Source organism: Capra hircus, chromosome 10 (assembly GCF_001704415.2).
Source record: "Capra hircus breed San Clemente chromosome 10, ASM170441v1, whole genome shotgun sequence".
In the NCBI taxonomy this organism is placed as follows: Eukaryota; Metazoa; Chordata; class Mammalia; order Artiodactyla; family Bovidae; genus Capra; species Capra hircus.
In genome coordinates, this window is record NC_030817.1 from 22,310,827 (window position 1) to 22,328,090 (window position 17,264).

The window sequence follows — 17,264 nt, forward strand, 5'->3', positions numbered from 1 at the left end:
ATCTCAACACTGAGGCAGGGATTCTTCATCTGGGAATGGTGAGAGCACAATCTACCTTAGAGGGCATCTGTGAGCACTGAATGAAGTAAAGGATAAGCAACCTAGTCTCTGGTTTCACTGTGTGGGATGGGAATTATGAATCACCCTCAGCTCAAGTATTTTCCCAGAGCCTGAACTACCCCTGGGCCAGGCCATCTGGCCTTCCACTTTGACTTCCTCTCCTAAGAGCGGGATGGAGAGCTTGCCAGATTGCTCATCACATGGACCTGTTTTATTTTGCCTTTGGCCACATCACACAGCATGTGAGATTTTACTTCCAAGATCAGGGATCAAACCCATGTCCCATGCATTGAAAGTGCAGAGTCTTAACCACTGAACCACCAGGGAAGTCCCTCATCACACAGAAATTGTGTGAATCACCTGCTTGTTCTTTGCAGGTCTCTGTCCCCATGGAGCTCATGTTTTCATGACACTAATGACAGATAAGTAAATGAATATCTATTTTCTTTTTTTTTTTTTTTTTTTGGCTGTGCCATGTGTCTTGTGGGATCTTAGTTCCCTGACCAGGGATTGAACCTGGGCCCCCTGCAGTGGAAACGCAGAGTCCTAACCACTGGACCACCAAAGAACTCCTGTGAATGAATATATAAAGCATCACATTGTGACATATGCTCTGTCCGAGGAGACACGGGGGAAGCTACTGTCCCCCCAGCTAGAGTGCTGGTGTCCTGCCACCCTAGGGAGGCAACAAATAGCTTTCCATATGCCACTCCACCCAGACGATAGGCACTCCCCGCCCCAGGCAGTCAGCCTGCTACCCGAGTAGTCTGTGTGTTACTGGCTGCATTGCCTCTACCCCAGAGAAGCCTCCTCTCTCAGACTTTTCCAAGGGGCAGACCTGGGCTCAGCCCCTGATTCTGCTGCCAGCTTTGTTGTGAGTATAAATTCTGGCAGCCTGGGAGAAACCAACTCCCCCTCCCAAAGAACTCCATGTCTGGTTTCCCTGCCTCTTTCAAATCTATTCAGGTGTCACCTCTCCCAGGAGGTCTTCCCTGACCACCTGTTCTAAATTAGCCAGCCTCACACATAACCCCCCCACCCCACTTTTCCCCCATCCTGACTGTCCTTCTCCTTAGCCAAAACTAACAAGTGAGTACAGCAAGGTCACATTATATAAAGCCAATATACAAAAATCAATTGTATTTCTAGTATTAATTTTTGAATTAACTTTTGTATAAGAAGGCGTGAGGGAAGCATTGAAGTTAGTTGGATATCAGGTTGTTCCAGCACCATTTGTTGAAAACGCTGTTTCTACATAAAATAACCTTGGCACTTCTGTAAAACATCTGACTGTTTATATACATATTGGCCCATTTCTGGCTCTATAATGTTCCATTGATCTATAATCTATAGCAATACCACATTGTCTTGATTATGTAGCTTTGTAATAAGTCTTGAGATCAGATAAAGTAAGTCTTCTAACTTTATTCTTTTCTTTAGCTGCACTTTGCCCTTACGTGTTGGGCTCACTGCACAGCTTATAGGATCTTAGTTTTCTGACCAGGAATTAAACCCACACTCTCAGCAGTAAAATCACAGACTCCTAACCACTGGACCACTGGGGAATTCTTTGTTCTTCTTTTTTTTTTTTTTTTTAAATTTTTGGCTGCACTAATGCAACATATGAGATCTTATTTCCCAGACTGGGGATTGAACCTGTGCCCCTTGGCAGTAGAAGCACAGAGTCTTAACCACTGGACTGCCAGGGAAGTCCCTCCGTGTTCTTCAATTTTTATAAAATTGTTTTGGTTATTCTAAGTATTTTCTATTCCCACATACATTTTCTTTTTATTTAATTTTTTAAAACTTTTAATTGAAGGATAATTCCTGTACAGTATTGCATTGGTTTCTACCAAACATCAACATGAACCAGCCATAGGTTTACCCATGTCCCCTCCCAATTCTTAAATTTTTAATTGACGTAAAGTTGATTTACAACCTTGTGGATGTTTCTGGTATACAGCAAAATGATTCATTATTTGTCTGTATTCTTTTTCATCATGATTTATTACAGGATATTAAATATAGGTCCCCTGTGCTATACAATAGGACCTTATTATTTACCTATTTTATGTATAGATGTAGTCAGCTTTTTTTCAATTTCTTTGAAAAAAAAGAAAAAAGCCCACTGGCATCTTATTGGGATTTCGTAGAACAATTTGCTTTTCAAATATAGCTTCATTTGAGGAGAATTGATATCTTAACAATATTGAGGCTTTCAATCCATAAACATGGTATATCTGTCCATTTAACATTCATTTAGTTGGGTCAGACTTCCCTGGTGGCTCAGACAGTAAAGCGTCTGCCTACAATGCAGGAGACCTGGGTTCAATCCCTGGGTCAGGAAGATCTCCTGGAGAAGGAAATGGCAACCCACTCCAGTATTCTTGCCTGGAAAATTCCATGGACAGAGAAGCCTGGTAGTCTACAGTCCATGGGGTCGCAGAGTCAGACATGACTGAGCAACTTCACTTTCCTCACTTAAAATTTTCATAGGAATATTTTATAGTTTCCTATATAGAGTTCCTCATATATTTTGTTAAATTTGTCCCTGAGATACTAAGTTTTTGTGTTATTGTGAGTGGCATTTTATATTTTTGTTTCTGACTATTTATTGCTAATATACAGAAATACATTTGATTTTTGTACATTGACTTTGTATCATGTGACCCTGATAGCTTTTTGTAGCCACCTTAGGACTTCCAAAGTAGACAATCATGTTGTCTTTGAATAAAGATAGTTCCCTTTTCAATCTATATGTCTTTTATTTGTTTTACTTTCCTTATTGCACTATCTAGGGCCTTCAGTACAATGTTGAAAACAAGGGCTAAGATGGTCATTTTTGCCCTTTACCCAGTCTTTGAGGGAAAGCATTCTGTCTTTCACCATTAAATATTATGTTTTTGAAGATTATTCATAGATGTCCTTTATTAAGTTATGAAAGTTCTGTCTATTTCTTGTTTACTAAAAGGCTTTTGAATTTTGTCAAAAACACTTTGCAACTCTATTGAGATGATCATATAGTTGTTCGGTATTTTTTTTTTTAATTGTGCTGGTATGGTGAATTATGCTGATTAATTTTCAAATGGTAAACAAACCTTCCATTGCTGGGATAAACCTGATTTGGTCATACCTCATTTCCCTTTCTATCTGTTGCTAGATTTGATTTGCTAAAATTTTGTTAAGGGTCTATGTTCATTAGAGATTTATTTCTTTTCTTCCAATCTTATAATCAAATTTTTTTCTAATTTGGTATCAGAGTAGTGCTTGACTCAAAATATGAGTTGGGAAGTGTTCCTTTTTTATTTATTTTCATTTTCATTTTCTGTGTAGAATTGATATATTTTCTTCGTTAAATATTAGGTAGGATTTACTACTGAAACTATCTGGACCTGGAATTTTCTTTATGGAAAGATTTTTTTTTTAATCAATTTACTTAAGTTTTCTCATATTGAGATAAATTCCACATAACATAAAACTCACCATTGAAACCATTTTAAAGTGTATAGTTCATTGGTTATTTACTATATTGACAGCATTGTGCAACCATTTCCACTTCTGAACTCCAGAATGTTTCCATCATATCAAAAAGAAACCCCACACCTCTCAATTCCCTCTTTCCCCATCCCCTATTAACCAGTAATCTAATTTTTGTTTGCATGGATTAGCCTATTCTGAACATTCATATAAATTAAATAGTACACTGTGTGGCCTTTATGTCTGGTTTCTTTCAGTTAGCATAAATATTTTCAAGGTCCATCCACATGTATCATGTATCAGGACTTCATTCCCTTTTATTACTGAGTTATACTCCATTGTATGGACATACCACAGTCTGTTTATCCAGTCATCAGTTAATGGAAACTTGGGGTATTTTCATTTTTTTTGGCTATTACAAATAACGCCACTATGAACATTCATGTATAAGTTTTTGTGTGAACATATGTTTCAATTCTCTTGTGGAATTGCTAGGTCATATAGTAACTCTATGTTTTAACTTCTTGAGGAACTTCAAGGACTGTTTTCCAAAGTGGCCATACACACAATTTTACATTTCTACCAGCAATGTATGAGGCTTCTGAATTTTGCATATCCTTGCCAACACTCATTATTTTCCACTCTCTTTCTTTAAAACTAAAGTATTATAGTCATTCTAGTAGGTGTGAAGTGGTATCTCATTTTGGTTTAGAATTTCATTTCCCTTATGATTACTGACATCGCCCATTTTTATATCCTTTTTGGAGAAATGTCTATTCAAATCTTTTGCCTATGTTTAAATTGGGTGGTTTGTCTTTTTATTGTTGAGTTTAAGAGTTCTTTCTGTATTCTGAATACTAGACTGTTATTAGATACATGATTTGTAAGTACACTATCCTATTCTGTGGCTTTTCATTTCACTTTTTTTTTCATTTTACTTTTCGATGGTTTTTTTTAATGCATAATAGTCGAATTTTTGTTTTCCCTTTTTGGTTGCTTGTGGCCTTTGGGGGTCATAATTAAGAAACTACTACATAATTCAAGGTCATAAGCATTTACATCCAGGAATTTTATAGTTTTATATTTAGATCTTTGACCATTTTTGAGTTAATTTTTAAATAAAGTGTGAGGTTGGGGTCCAACTTCATTCTTTTACATGTGGATGTCCAGTTCTCTCAGCACCATTTGTTGTAAAGACAACTTTTTTACTGTATGGCTTGAGAATCTTATAGAAAACCAATGGACCATAGATATATGACTTTATTTCTGGACTCTCTCTGGCCCATGTGACTGTGGTTAAGTGAGGGAAGAGTGATGGGAGATGAGGTCAGAGGAGTCAAGACCTGGAATATTTAGGGTCTTATAGGCTGTAGAAAGGACTTTGGCTTTTGCTCTGAGATAGAGCCACTAGGGTATTTTATTCAAAGGAATGAAATGATCTAACTAACATTTTAGCAGAATCATCCTGTGTGTGCTACTGTGTAGACAATAAGCAGAGGGCAAGGCCTGAAATAGGAAGACCAGCTGGGAGGCTGTAATAATAATCCTGACCAGAGAAGCAGATCAAGTGTGAAAGCAAAGTACATGGCCAGTAGATGCCTAATGCATGGACTCTGTCAGGACTGGAGGACTGGGTTAGTTTCCAGGAGCAGAAACCCATCACCTAGTTGGTTGTGTGTGTGTGTGTGTGTGTGTGTGTGTGTTAGTTGCTCAGTTGTTTTTGTGACCCCATGCCAGGCTCCTCTGTCCATGGGATTTCCCAGGCAAGAATACTGGAATGGGTAACCTCTCCCTTCTCCAGGAGATCTTGCCAACCCAGGGGTCGAACCCAGGTCTCCCACTTTGCAGGCAGATTCTTTACCACCTGAGCCACCAGGGAAGCCCTAATTGGTTGTAGGTGGTAGTTAATAGGATGGAAGGAAATCTGGATTCAGGAACCAACAAATCAGTGGGTGACCCGCCTTCATAGATTTCAGTGGTCCATCGTCTCTCACCTGCTCTCTCAGTGGATCAGCTTTCTCCGCTTCATCCGCACTGGGTTGGAGAGGAGCTGTCCTTCCCCAGTGTCCAAGGACGGTACCCCTGCCCCCTTTAACTGGCCTAACTCACTTCATTAGACAAAAGCAGCTCCTGACAGTTCCAAGTCTCAGCCTCTCAAAAGGCCCTCTGTCTAGTGCTATTATTAATAATGATACAAATATTTTGCATTCATGTCCATGCTTCACAGTGTTTAAAGTCAGAAGACAACATATTCTAGGAGGGCAGAAAGCATTATGGTTAAGATATGATTCTGGAGCCCAGTGACCAGAGCTGGAATCCCAGTGTGCCATCACTTACTAGTTCTGGGACCTTCATAAAGTTGCTTGACCTCATTTACAAAAGCCATTTAATGGGATTATTTGAATAGTTAATCCATGCATATGTATAATATTCAAAAGGCATAAAAGAATATAAAGTAAAAATAATCATTCTCCTACCCCTCTCTCATAAGTCATCAGTGCCCACAATGATCAATTTCTTACTTAATCTTGGGAGCCTCAATTTCCTCTTCTGTACAATGGAACAGTGACACTTGCCCAGCCTCCCACTCAAAGTCTTCACAGAGATCACATTAAATAACCTGTGCAGAAATGCTTCATTAGCAAGCTCTCCACCTATACAAACAGAAGACAGGTAATGTAAGCCAGGGGCATAGCTCAGAGCTTCAGAATGGCTAGAGCATGTCATGCCTTTAAACAACCACAGTGCAATGAACAGAACTTGGGTTTTGATGTCACTACCCAGGGACGATGTGACCCAGGCAAGTGGTTTAATCTCTAAATCTCAGTTTCCTCAGCCATAGATTTGGTTAATAATTTTACCTCGAAGGCAGCAGTTTTGGCCTTAGGGCCTGTGACTTCCAGGAAAACAACAGTATGAACACAGAGTATGAAAGACCACAAAGAGCTTGTATTTGTTTGGTTTATAGCTGTATATTTAGATAGCCATATATTTACCACATTATTTATAATTTATAAATATATTTATTTACTCATAGATTTATCATATTAAACATCAAAACTGAGAAATGAAAACATCTTTATTCATTTAAAAATAGCGATAGCCATGTTGTACACCTGAAACTGATATAATATTATAAATCAACCATACCTCAATAAAAAATAATAAAATAAAATAAACATTTTACAATCCAATCCAGGACTTCCCTGGTGGTCCAGGGATAAAGAATCCACCTGCCAGTGCAGGGAACATGAGTTCGATCCCTGGTCCAGGAAGAGTCCACATGCCAAGAGACAGCTAAACCCGTGTGCCAGAACTACCGAGCCCATGTGCCCTAGGGCCCGTGCTCTACAGCAGGAGAAGCCGCCAACAATGGGGCGCCCGCTCACCACCACTAGAGAAAGCCTGCTCACAGGAACAGAGACGCAGCACAGCCAAAAAATAAATCCAATTTAAAAAACAATCCAGTCCATTATATGTGAACATTATTTTCAATTTTTCAAAGTTACTTGAACTTTCCAAAACAAAAAAAAATTTCCTGAGAAAAACTATCCAATAATCTTTTCATAGTCTGTCATATTAAAATCCATGGGTCTATCTTATACTTTAAGTGAATCTTTTTTTCCCTATGCATGATTTTATAATTTTGTGCATTAGTCATTTAGAGAGTACTTTTTATTGAATATCCAGATCTTCCAAAAGCTGACACATTTTTTTATCAACCTAGGAAAACCACATGGCTAACAACATCCCTGATTTCATCAGAGAAGTCTTCATGAGAAGCTGTTGCGATCATAGTGGTAGATACAAGTTTTACAAAATTCTTCTATACTGTTGTTTTCCTTGAAGTAGCAGGCTCATTTTTGTCTATTTTTTTTTTTTGTCTATTTTCAACAAAACGTGTGCCAAACGTTCAAATATGAATAACCGTGATTTGTCTCTCAGGCATTCTTTTGAATAAAAATGATGTTCCATGTAAAAAGTGGGTGATATAGCTCACAACTCAGTCATATGAGTACTTTTCCTGAGACAATGGTTGTACTTGGAAGGCAGTAGAGGTACTTTCTGTTTCCCATTTTGTCACACAGAAGAGTAAAAAGACATGTACTAGGGGAGATTTAATAAGATTAATACTGTTTACTGTTTCATCAAGGACATTCTTTAGTGAAACTGAAATCTCTTCTCCACAGCTGTGTGGTGGTGAAGAAAACAATGACCATTAGTACAGTTTGGTGCCACTGCCTTGATTTATGCTAAGGCATCAACAGTCTTGTTCACCATAGCTTTTGTGCCGTAAGCGCACAGTAAAAAAAAAAAAAAAAAAAGGCAAATAATATCTTAGTATTATAATGAAAATACTCTAAACCTTATAGGATCCCTTGAAAGAGTCTTGGGACCCCCCAGAGGCCAGCAAAATACACTTTTAGAATCACTGCTAAAGAATTGTTGTTAGGATTAGATAAGACAATGTATGTAAAGCAGTTGCTATGGCGCCTGACACACTCTAAGTGCTTAAATGCTAGCAATTCTATTTATTATTCAAAATGACTTCACATGTTTTATCCCACAATGACTTCTCTGTACCCACCACCTCTAGCCAAGGCTGCCTTCGTAGTATGAGCCTCACTGGACTATACTTCTCTCTGTCTTTAGTCACTAAGTCGTGTCCAACTCTTGCAACCTTATGGATTGTAGCCTGCCAGGCTCCTCCATCCATGGGATTTTCCAGGCAAGAGTACTGGACTGGGTTGCCATTTCCTTCTTCAGGGGATCTTCCCAACCCAGGGATCGAATCTAGGTCTCCTGCATTGCAGGCAGATTCTTTACCGACTGAGCTACTTACCTGTGAGCTTTTCAAGGGTGTTTATGTCTAACCCTGTCTAGTGTTCAGTTCACTTAAATGAATAAAGCTACTCACAGTGATTACGCCAGTTTCCATTTTATAGATGAAAAATGCTGAGTGTCTGAGATGGAATGACCTTTCGCTAGTGACTGAACCTGTCCTGGTAAGGTTGATGCTGAGGGTCAGAGGAGAGAGTTACACAGCAAAGAGGGGAACCACTGGAGAGTAAGGGGTAAAGGAAAGGCAGAGGAAAGCTTTGCCACATGTAAAGATCGCAAACAGACTTGCCCAGGGTCCAGCCTACCCACTGCTGCCTGCATGGTGCTTTAAATTTTAAATCCCTGAGGAAAATGATAAGCATACAAATAGAGAAAGAGAAAATCCCCAAACTAGAAAGCACTTGAAAAGATGTTTATTCTCATGAGTACTCAGAAAAATGCAAGCTAAAACAATAATGAGATTTCCCTTTACACCTAATAAACTGGCAAAATTAGAAAGCTGAGTGATGCCCAGCATCATATCCAATATGAGTAGCCAGGAACTCCTATGAACTTCAGGTGAGCCTATCAGCTGATGCTACTATTCTGAAGCATAACCACACGGTGTCTAGTTAAATGAGGTACAGACCTACCTAGGACCTGCTCCTGGGCAAGTAGCCTATATGAATTCTCAAACTGCTGCGTAAGTTGTGTAACACTGTGTGAGGCAGTTCAACATAGTAATGTTTAATGATAATGGAGAGCTGGGAGCATTGGCGCTGAAGGTCTGCTTCAGTGGAGTAGGTAAAGTGTGGTTTACACCATAGATGATTGCATCAACTGGGTCCCTACAGGAAGCAGATGCAGGCTTCAAAAGGGGTGACCCAAGATGGTCTTCAGGCAAGGTATGGGCATGGTTCAGGGAACGCAGTAAGGAATGAATGGGAAAGCCCCTGTCTCTAGCAAGAGGGACAAGTGGAAAGAACAACCTGAATCTACCAGAAGTGGAGCTTTAAGGGAGGGCCACCTGACAAAAACTCTGGCTTACGTGGAGGATTGCAGCTAGTGGCAAACTGGACTTGAAAGAAAGGAGTCAGGCAGCAAATACCCTACCTCTTCCTGCCCTCTGATCTCTTGATAGTGCCCCCTGTTGGCCAATCCAATGGAAATTTGGAGAGTTAAGGGCGCACAGAACAGGAAGGAGGAAGGTGAAGGGGTAAACAGAGAATATCAATCAGACCTGTAATGCAATAGTTGCAGATAGTGACGAAATGTACGTACAGCAACATAGACAGATCTTAAAATAGAGGATGGAGAGTAACACCTAAGAAACCAATGAGATCCATAATACCAGGACATTGAGGTCATGTGAAAAATGCATGCAACCTAAAAAATAAGTGTATATATATATATAGACAGAGAGAGAGGGAGGGAGGGAGACAGATAGACATAAAAAAGAAAGACGTGTAAGACCTGTACGCTAGGAACAACAGCACATTGCTGACAGAAAGTAAAGAACGAAATAGAGTGATGTGCCATGCTCATGGATTGAAAGAATCAATACTGTAAAGAGGTCAGTGTTCTCTAATCCAATGCAATTCTAATCAAAATCCCATCAGGACAAGCTAATTCTAAAGTCTGTATAGGGATGTAAAGGGCCTATAAGAAACAAAATAATCTTGCAAAAGAAGAAAAAAATTGTAGAACTTACACTGCTGATTTGACGACTTTTGATAAAACTATGATCATCAAGACAGTGTGGTATTGGCAAAGGATAAGCAAATACATGGGTGGAACAGGAGAGTCCAGAAACAGATCCAGATGAAACACAGTCAACTGACTCTGGAAAAGACACTGAGGCAATTCAATGGGTATATCAGCAGACTGTGCTAGAATAACAATTTTGTTGTTGTTGTTCGGTTGCCAAGTTGTGGACTCCTTGTGACCCCATGGACTGCAGCATGCCAGGCTCCTGTGTGCTCCACTATCTCCTGGAGTTTGTTCAAATTCATGGCTATTGAATCTCCCTATCTTGTACCACATACAAAAATTAGTTCAAAATGTATCACAAATCTAAACATAAGAGGCTAAAACTTACAGTTTCTGGAGGAAAACATAGGAGACTATCTTCACAAGCTTGGAGCAGGCAGATTTTTTTAGATAGGGTACAGAAAGCAACAGCCATGAAAGAAAAAAGCTGATAAATTTCTCTCTCCGTCTAGAGGGTCCCTGAGTCTCCCTCCATGGCTGGCATGCCCCCGCTCCCCACATACTTTGCGCAGAGCCCTTACCCTCTACCTCCATCTCCACCATGTTTCCAAGGCTTTTGCCATAATTTAGTCAGCATTTCCCTTTAAAGCAACTCACTCCCTTTTACTTAAATCTTTTCCTATCTTCTTTAGCTTTGTCCTAAACAATCTGTGCTGTGAAATCCCTAGCTTGACAGGTTTGTCGTTTTTCTATTACATATTAAAACAAATCCCTAACATACTTTTTTTTTAAATGTGCAAACAACCTATTTCATGTACTGCACTTTTTTCACCTTCTTGTGAATACTCGTGTGAGCATAACATGCAGATGTGTGTGCATCTGAAGGTGTCTGTGGGTGGGTGAGTATAACATGAATATGTATGAGTGTGTGTATACGTGTGGGTGCATGGAAGATGGGTGTAGGGGTGTGTGTGTGTATGTGTGAGTGTATATGAATATGTGAGCGTTTGTCTGAATGTAAGTGTACGTGTTCCCGACTGTATAGTGTGTGTGAGTGTTGGGGTGGGAGGGGGCTGGAGGCAGACTAGACCCTCTACACAGTGATGAGTCATGGTGGGAGGTGACCACTTTTCCCTGCTGCCCAACAACGAGCCCCGATCACCAGGAAACAGGCAGGGCAGAGAAAAGGCATGTGGGCCACCAGCGCCTCCAACTGCTTCCTGCTTATTATCCACAGGCTCTCAGAGGAGGCAGAGTGGGGTGGGGGTGGGGCGGGGAGTCTCTTCTCAGCCAAGGGAGCACCTGGATACAGCTGGCGTCCTGGTAACCATCACCAGGGACTGGTGGTACTTCTGGGAGCCGCAGGAGCCAGCAAGCGGGGGCAGTCCTCTGCTGCTATATTAACAGGTCTGGATTTAGCACAGGACCTTGAGGCGGGGGGCCGAGCTCCTAAATTTTCAATATGCTCATCTCCTTGGCAACCTTGTGCAGTGGATATTTTGTGGAAGCTCAGAGAGGTTAGATAAATTGCTTAAGGTCACACCGCTGGAATATTCAGAACCAGAGCAGGACCTAGGGCCAGGGTTAAATCTCCGACAGTACAGTATCCCCCATACTCCACCCCAGCCATTCCCGGCACATGAGAACCTGCATAAAAATGCCAAGATTTCACCGTGGCTGTTATCATATGGGTCAACCCTGCGGTCTTAGCTAAGTGGATTTTTTTTTTTTTTTTTTTTTTTTTGCCAGTTCCCATGCCAAACCCCTCAGCCAGGAAACAGCTGGTATCTTGTGTACGGAAAGCCCGTGAGCAGGCTGACACTCCACATAGGAACTGGCACTCAAGGGCAATGATCAAACAGAACGGCAGGGTCCTGGAGGTGGGGAAGGCCTCTGGGGAGGGACAGGGGCAGCCAGAGCATTGAGGGTGTTGGGGGAGCTCAGGGCTGTGGCTACTTACCAACCAGCATGGAAGCATCTCAGTATTTAAATAATTCTGGCACATTCTGGCTGCACGTCAGCCTTATACAAAGGATCCCAGTGTTTTCAGTCTTCTCAGAAGTGGAAGGTAAGGAAGCTTCTCTCTCTGTCCTTCCTCTATACCCTGCACCCTTGCATCGTGGGCTGAGCCTTAGCGTCAGGGACAATGCTAGAGGCTGAAGACATTAGATTCCAGATCCCTGGCTGCACCCCAGGAGCTCCTGTCCTCCTTTCCTGACCAGGGGTCGAACCTGTGCCCCTTGCAGTGGAAGCACAGAGTCTGAACCACTGGACCACCAGGAAGCCCCCTGTCCTCCTTTCCTAAGAGACATTCTCTCCAGAATCCAGCCCCAGTCCTAGGCTGTAGAGGAGTCAGGCTAGTACTGGTCAAGGGCACTGTGCCCTGAGGACCTGGGACCCAGACCACTGTCACTGGCTGGGGTCCAGGGCAGAGGCGCTATGCACATAGGGCCCTCAGGTCAGCTCCTGGACTTGGCAAATGGCAAATGTTTCATAAACTCTTCAGGCTAAAGAAGCCTCACGTCAAAGAATGTAGAGTCAACCCTGTGGCAAGTGAGATGGTGGTCAACTCAGGGTGGGTGGTATTTGGAAGGCCCCAGACTTCTGCCTAAGGACCTGCCTTCCTCTCATTCAGCGATTCTCAGACTGAAGTGAATACAGAATCACTCCAGGGAATTAATAGTTAGGCATGTAATTTAACACGAAATGGAGGAAAATGACCAGCCTATTAAACTAGGGATGGTACAGCGCTCTCCACAGCAGGTCCTCTCGACAGCGGTGGGCCCCACCACTGCAGGCAGGGAGCTCCAGCCCCATGTCCATCTTTCAGTCACTCCACTCTGGGCTCAAAGTGAGGGAGCTGGATTGACAGCCCCACCAAGATGCCCAGGAGGAGAGAAATTCCTCCTAAAAAGAAAATGTGGGTGCTGCTTTCAAAAGAAGGGCAGACTATGTGCTGGACAGATGGATAACGGCAAACGTCCTCAACAGGTTTCTGTGAGAGGAGGGTGGTGCTATAGAAATTTCGACATGGACTCTGGGGCAGAGACACCTGGTTAAGACCCCAGCCTTGGCACGTCTGCTCTGTAGCTGTGGGCACCCACCACTTATAACTGCACCCTGACTTTGGCTGCTCCTAGGAAAAAGTCCCAAATATGTTCGAGGCTTGGTGTGATCGTGTTTCATGGGTCTCATCTGTCCCTGGATGCGTGGCCTGGGCCTGAGCCATCACTTCTTCCTGCAAAGCTCTTCCTCTCCCTCTGTCCCTCTCTCGTGTAACTAATGTGTCCTCAGCCTTCAGACCCACTCGAACACGCAGCTGCCTGAGGAAGCCCTCTGTATGAGTCAGGGTTCTTCAAAGAAACAGAGAGTGTCTCTGTCATCCCCATCCCTATCTCTGTAGATATATAGAGACATTTAAGGAATTTGCTCACATGGTTGTAGGGACAGATAAGTCTAAAATTTGTAGGGCAGGTCAGCCAACTGGAAATTCTCATAAGAGTTCATGTGGCAGTCTTGAGTCTGAAATCCACAGGGAAGCAAGTTGGAAACTCAGACAAGGAAGGTTTCTATGTTGCAGCCTTGAAGCAGGAATTCCTTCTGAAACCACAGCCTTTGCTTGTAAAGGCTTCAGTTAATTAGATGAGGCCCACTCACAGTATGAAGTGCTGCTTTCCTTAAAATTCACTGATGGTAAATGTTTTATTTTTTCTTTTTGGGCCACACCTCGTGGCCTGTGGGATCAATGTGCCGACCAGGCGTTGAACCTATGCCCCCTGCAGTGGATGTGGGGAGTCTTAACCACAGAACTGCCAGGGAAGTCCCTGTAAATGTTAACCACATCTTCACTGAAACATCTAAGCTGATATTTGACCAAACAACTGGGTACCATAGCCTAGCCAAGTTAACAGGTAAAATTAATCATCACGCTTTTCCCGACCTCTAGGCAAGATCAGCACCCTCTTGCCCTCTTCTCCTTCCTACTTACATGCTATTCTAGGACTGTGAATTCCTCCCTCAGAGAACTATGACATTTTCTAATATTATCTGCTTAGCTTTGCTGTTCTCTTCATTTTCCACTGTGTGCTTAAGGTGTGAATTTGTGTTATTCTCAGAAATTGGGTTGGGGTGCTTATCTGAATTTCAGGTTTTTCTTCAATTTTGATCAATTCTCAGCCATTATTTGAGCTTCCCAGGTGGCTCAGTGGTAAAGAATCCACTTGCCAAGCAGGAGACCCAGTTTCAATCCCTGGGTCAGAAAGATGCCCTGGAGAAGGAAATGGCAACCCACCCCAGTATTCCTGCCTGGGAAATCCCATGGACAGAGGAGCCTGGCAAGCTCCATGGGGTTCATGGAGTTGCAAAGAGCTGGACATGGCTTAGCGACTAAATAGCGGCAGCAGCCATTATTTCTTCAAGTATTGCTTGTCTCCCATTCGCTCTGTTCTTCTGAGTATGCTAGCTAAAGTGTTCTGCTGCTGCTGCTGCTAAGTCGCTCAGTCGTGCCCGACTCTGTGCGACCCCATAGACGGCAGCCCACCAGGCTCCCCCGTCCCTGGGATTCTCCAGGCAAGAACACTGGAGTGGGTTGCCATTTCCTTCTCCAATGCGTGAAAGAGAAAAGTGAAAGTGAAGTCGCTCAGTTGTGTCCAACTCTTGGCGACCCCATGGACTGCAGCCTACCAGGCTGCTCCGTCTATGGGATTTTCCAGGCAAGAGTGCTCTAGGTCTTGTCACTTTCCCCCTCTGTGTCTCTTAGCCATGGCTGGTTCTCTATTTTTCTTTTTCTCACTGTAATACTGTCAGAGTGATTTTTTTCCAGAGGTATCATCCAACCTGCTCATTTTAGCTGTGCCTGACTCTGATGTTTAATCTATCCATTTTAATAAATGATGTATTAAAACTGTGGTTTTCATTCTAAAACTTCTATTTGGCTTGTGTTCCATCAATTCCCCCCCTCAAAGTATCCTATTCTTTGTAATTGTTTCTTTTCTTTAAAAAATTCTTAATAATAACTTCAAATATGTATGTTTTCAAGTTTTTTGTATTATTGCCACTTCTTAGGGGGTGAATTTTTTTGTATTTTTTAAAAATGTTTTTGTATTTACTGTTAATTTCTTATTGTGGCTTGTTTCCATCTGGGAACTGATTTTTGAGTGGGCTCTCATCTTTAGTGGGAGTTGTTTTGTTGTGGGATGTCTGTGAAAATATCCTCACAGAGTACTTTAGATTTTGCTTCTGTCAGGGTCCTAAGTTCTGGATTAACTTTTATGTTAACTTTTTGGCACAGGAGTCCCAGGACCAGGGCACACCAAGGAGGGGATATAATGGGAGCAGTCTGGCTATCCCCACTATGTGGGGCACGCCTGGACCTTCCATCCTTCCCAGGAACTTTTCTCCCACCCAAGCTCATGACAATGAGAAAATTCTGTTGCTCCTCCTACAGGCCTGGTTGCTAGAGTTTTCCCAGCCTTCTTTTTTCCTGACTGGTTCTCCCTATAAGTCTCTAAGCCTTTAAAGGATAAGTTTAGAGGGATAAGTTCCTGCTTTCCTGCCTCAAACAGCCTAGGGCTGCCTCCTATCTTTAAACGGGCCTTAGAAGTCTAGGCTCCAGGACTTAAATGGCCTTTATCTAGTTAAAACCCCATGAATAGGCTCAGCTCTCCCTCCTCAGGCTGGCTTGGAGTTCTCACACTATCTCTGGAATGCCTTTCTTCTTTTTGAAATCAGCTGTGTATTTCCAAATGTTTCACTTATATTTTATGCAGCTATTTTATATGATAGCAACAGGAGGGGTGCCTGAAATCCTTTACGACCCCATGGACGGTAGCCCACCAGGCTCCTCCGTCATGGGATTCTCCAGGCAAGAATACTGGAGTGGATTGCCATTTCCTTCTCCAGGGGATCTTCCCGACCCAGGGATCAAACCCAGGTCTCCCACATTGCAGGCAGACACTTTAACCTCTGAGCCACCAGGGAAGCCCTTCAATCTGGCATGAGGCCAAAATTGTTCTAATACATTGATCTGTGTGTTATCTACACACTATCAGTCTGTCTTCCAACTAGATGGTAAACTCCATAAGGCAAGGATTGTGTTAGATTTACTCTCAAAAAAAGACTGAGCATATGGTGGGAGTTCTATAAATAGTCTTAAATGGGACTTCCCTGGTGGTCCAGAGGTTAAGATTCCATGTTCCTGATCCCAGGGTCATCGGTTCAATCCCTTGTCAGGAACTAAGATTCCATATACCATATGGAATTCCATACACCATATGGGGTGGCCTAAGGGAAAAAATTCACCCATTCCAGTCCATTTTACTTCACTGATTCCATTATATCTACTACTGCGGGCAAGAATCCCTCAGAAAAAATGGAGTAGCCATCATGGTCAACAAAAGAGTCCAAAATGCAGTACTTGGATGCAATCTCAAAAACGACAGAATGATCTCTGTTCGTCCTCAAGGCAGACCATTCAGTATCACAGTAATTCAAGTCTATGCCCCAACCAGTAACGCTGAAGAAGCTGAAGTCGAACGGTTCTATGAAGACCTACAAGACCTTTTAGAACTAACACCCAAAACAGATGTCCTTTTCATTATAGGGGACTGGAATGCAACAGTAGGAAGTCAAGAAACACCTGGAGTCACAGGCAAATTTGGCCTTAGAATGAGGAATGAAGCAGGGCAAAGACTAATAGAGTTTTGCCAAGAAAATGCACTGGTCATAGCAAACACCCTCTTCCAACAACACAAGAGAAGACTCTACACATGGACATCACCAGATGGTCAACACCACAATCAGATTGATTATATTCTTTGCAGCCAAAGATGGAGAAGCTCTATACAGTCAACAAAAACAAGACCAGGAACTGACTGTGGCTCAGATCATGAACTCCTTATTACCAAATTCAGACTTAAATTGAAGAAAGTAGGGAAAACCACTAGACCATTCAGGTATGACCTAAATAAAATCCCTTATGATTATACAGTGGAACTGAGAAATAGATTTAAGGGCCTAGATCTGATAGAGTGCCTGATGAACTATGGAATGAGGTTCATGACACTGTACAGGAGACAGGGATCAAGACCATCCCCATGGAAAAGAAATGCAAAAAAGCAAAATGGCTGTCTGGGGAGGCCTTACAAATAGCTGTGAAAAGAAGAGAAGTGAAAAGCAAAGGAGAAAAGGAAAGATAT

General features: G+C 42.2%; 1 non-coding gene across 1 annotated transcript; it reads right to left on the minus strand.

Moving 5' to 3' along the window:
* TRNAG-UCC lies at nucleotides 556–628 on the minus strand. The gene has a single exon. It is a non-coding gene; the product is annotated as a tRNA-Gly (tRNA).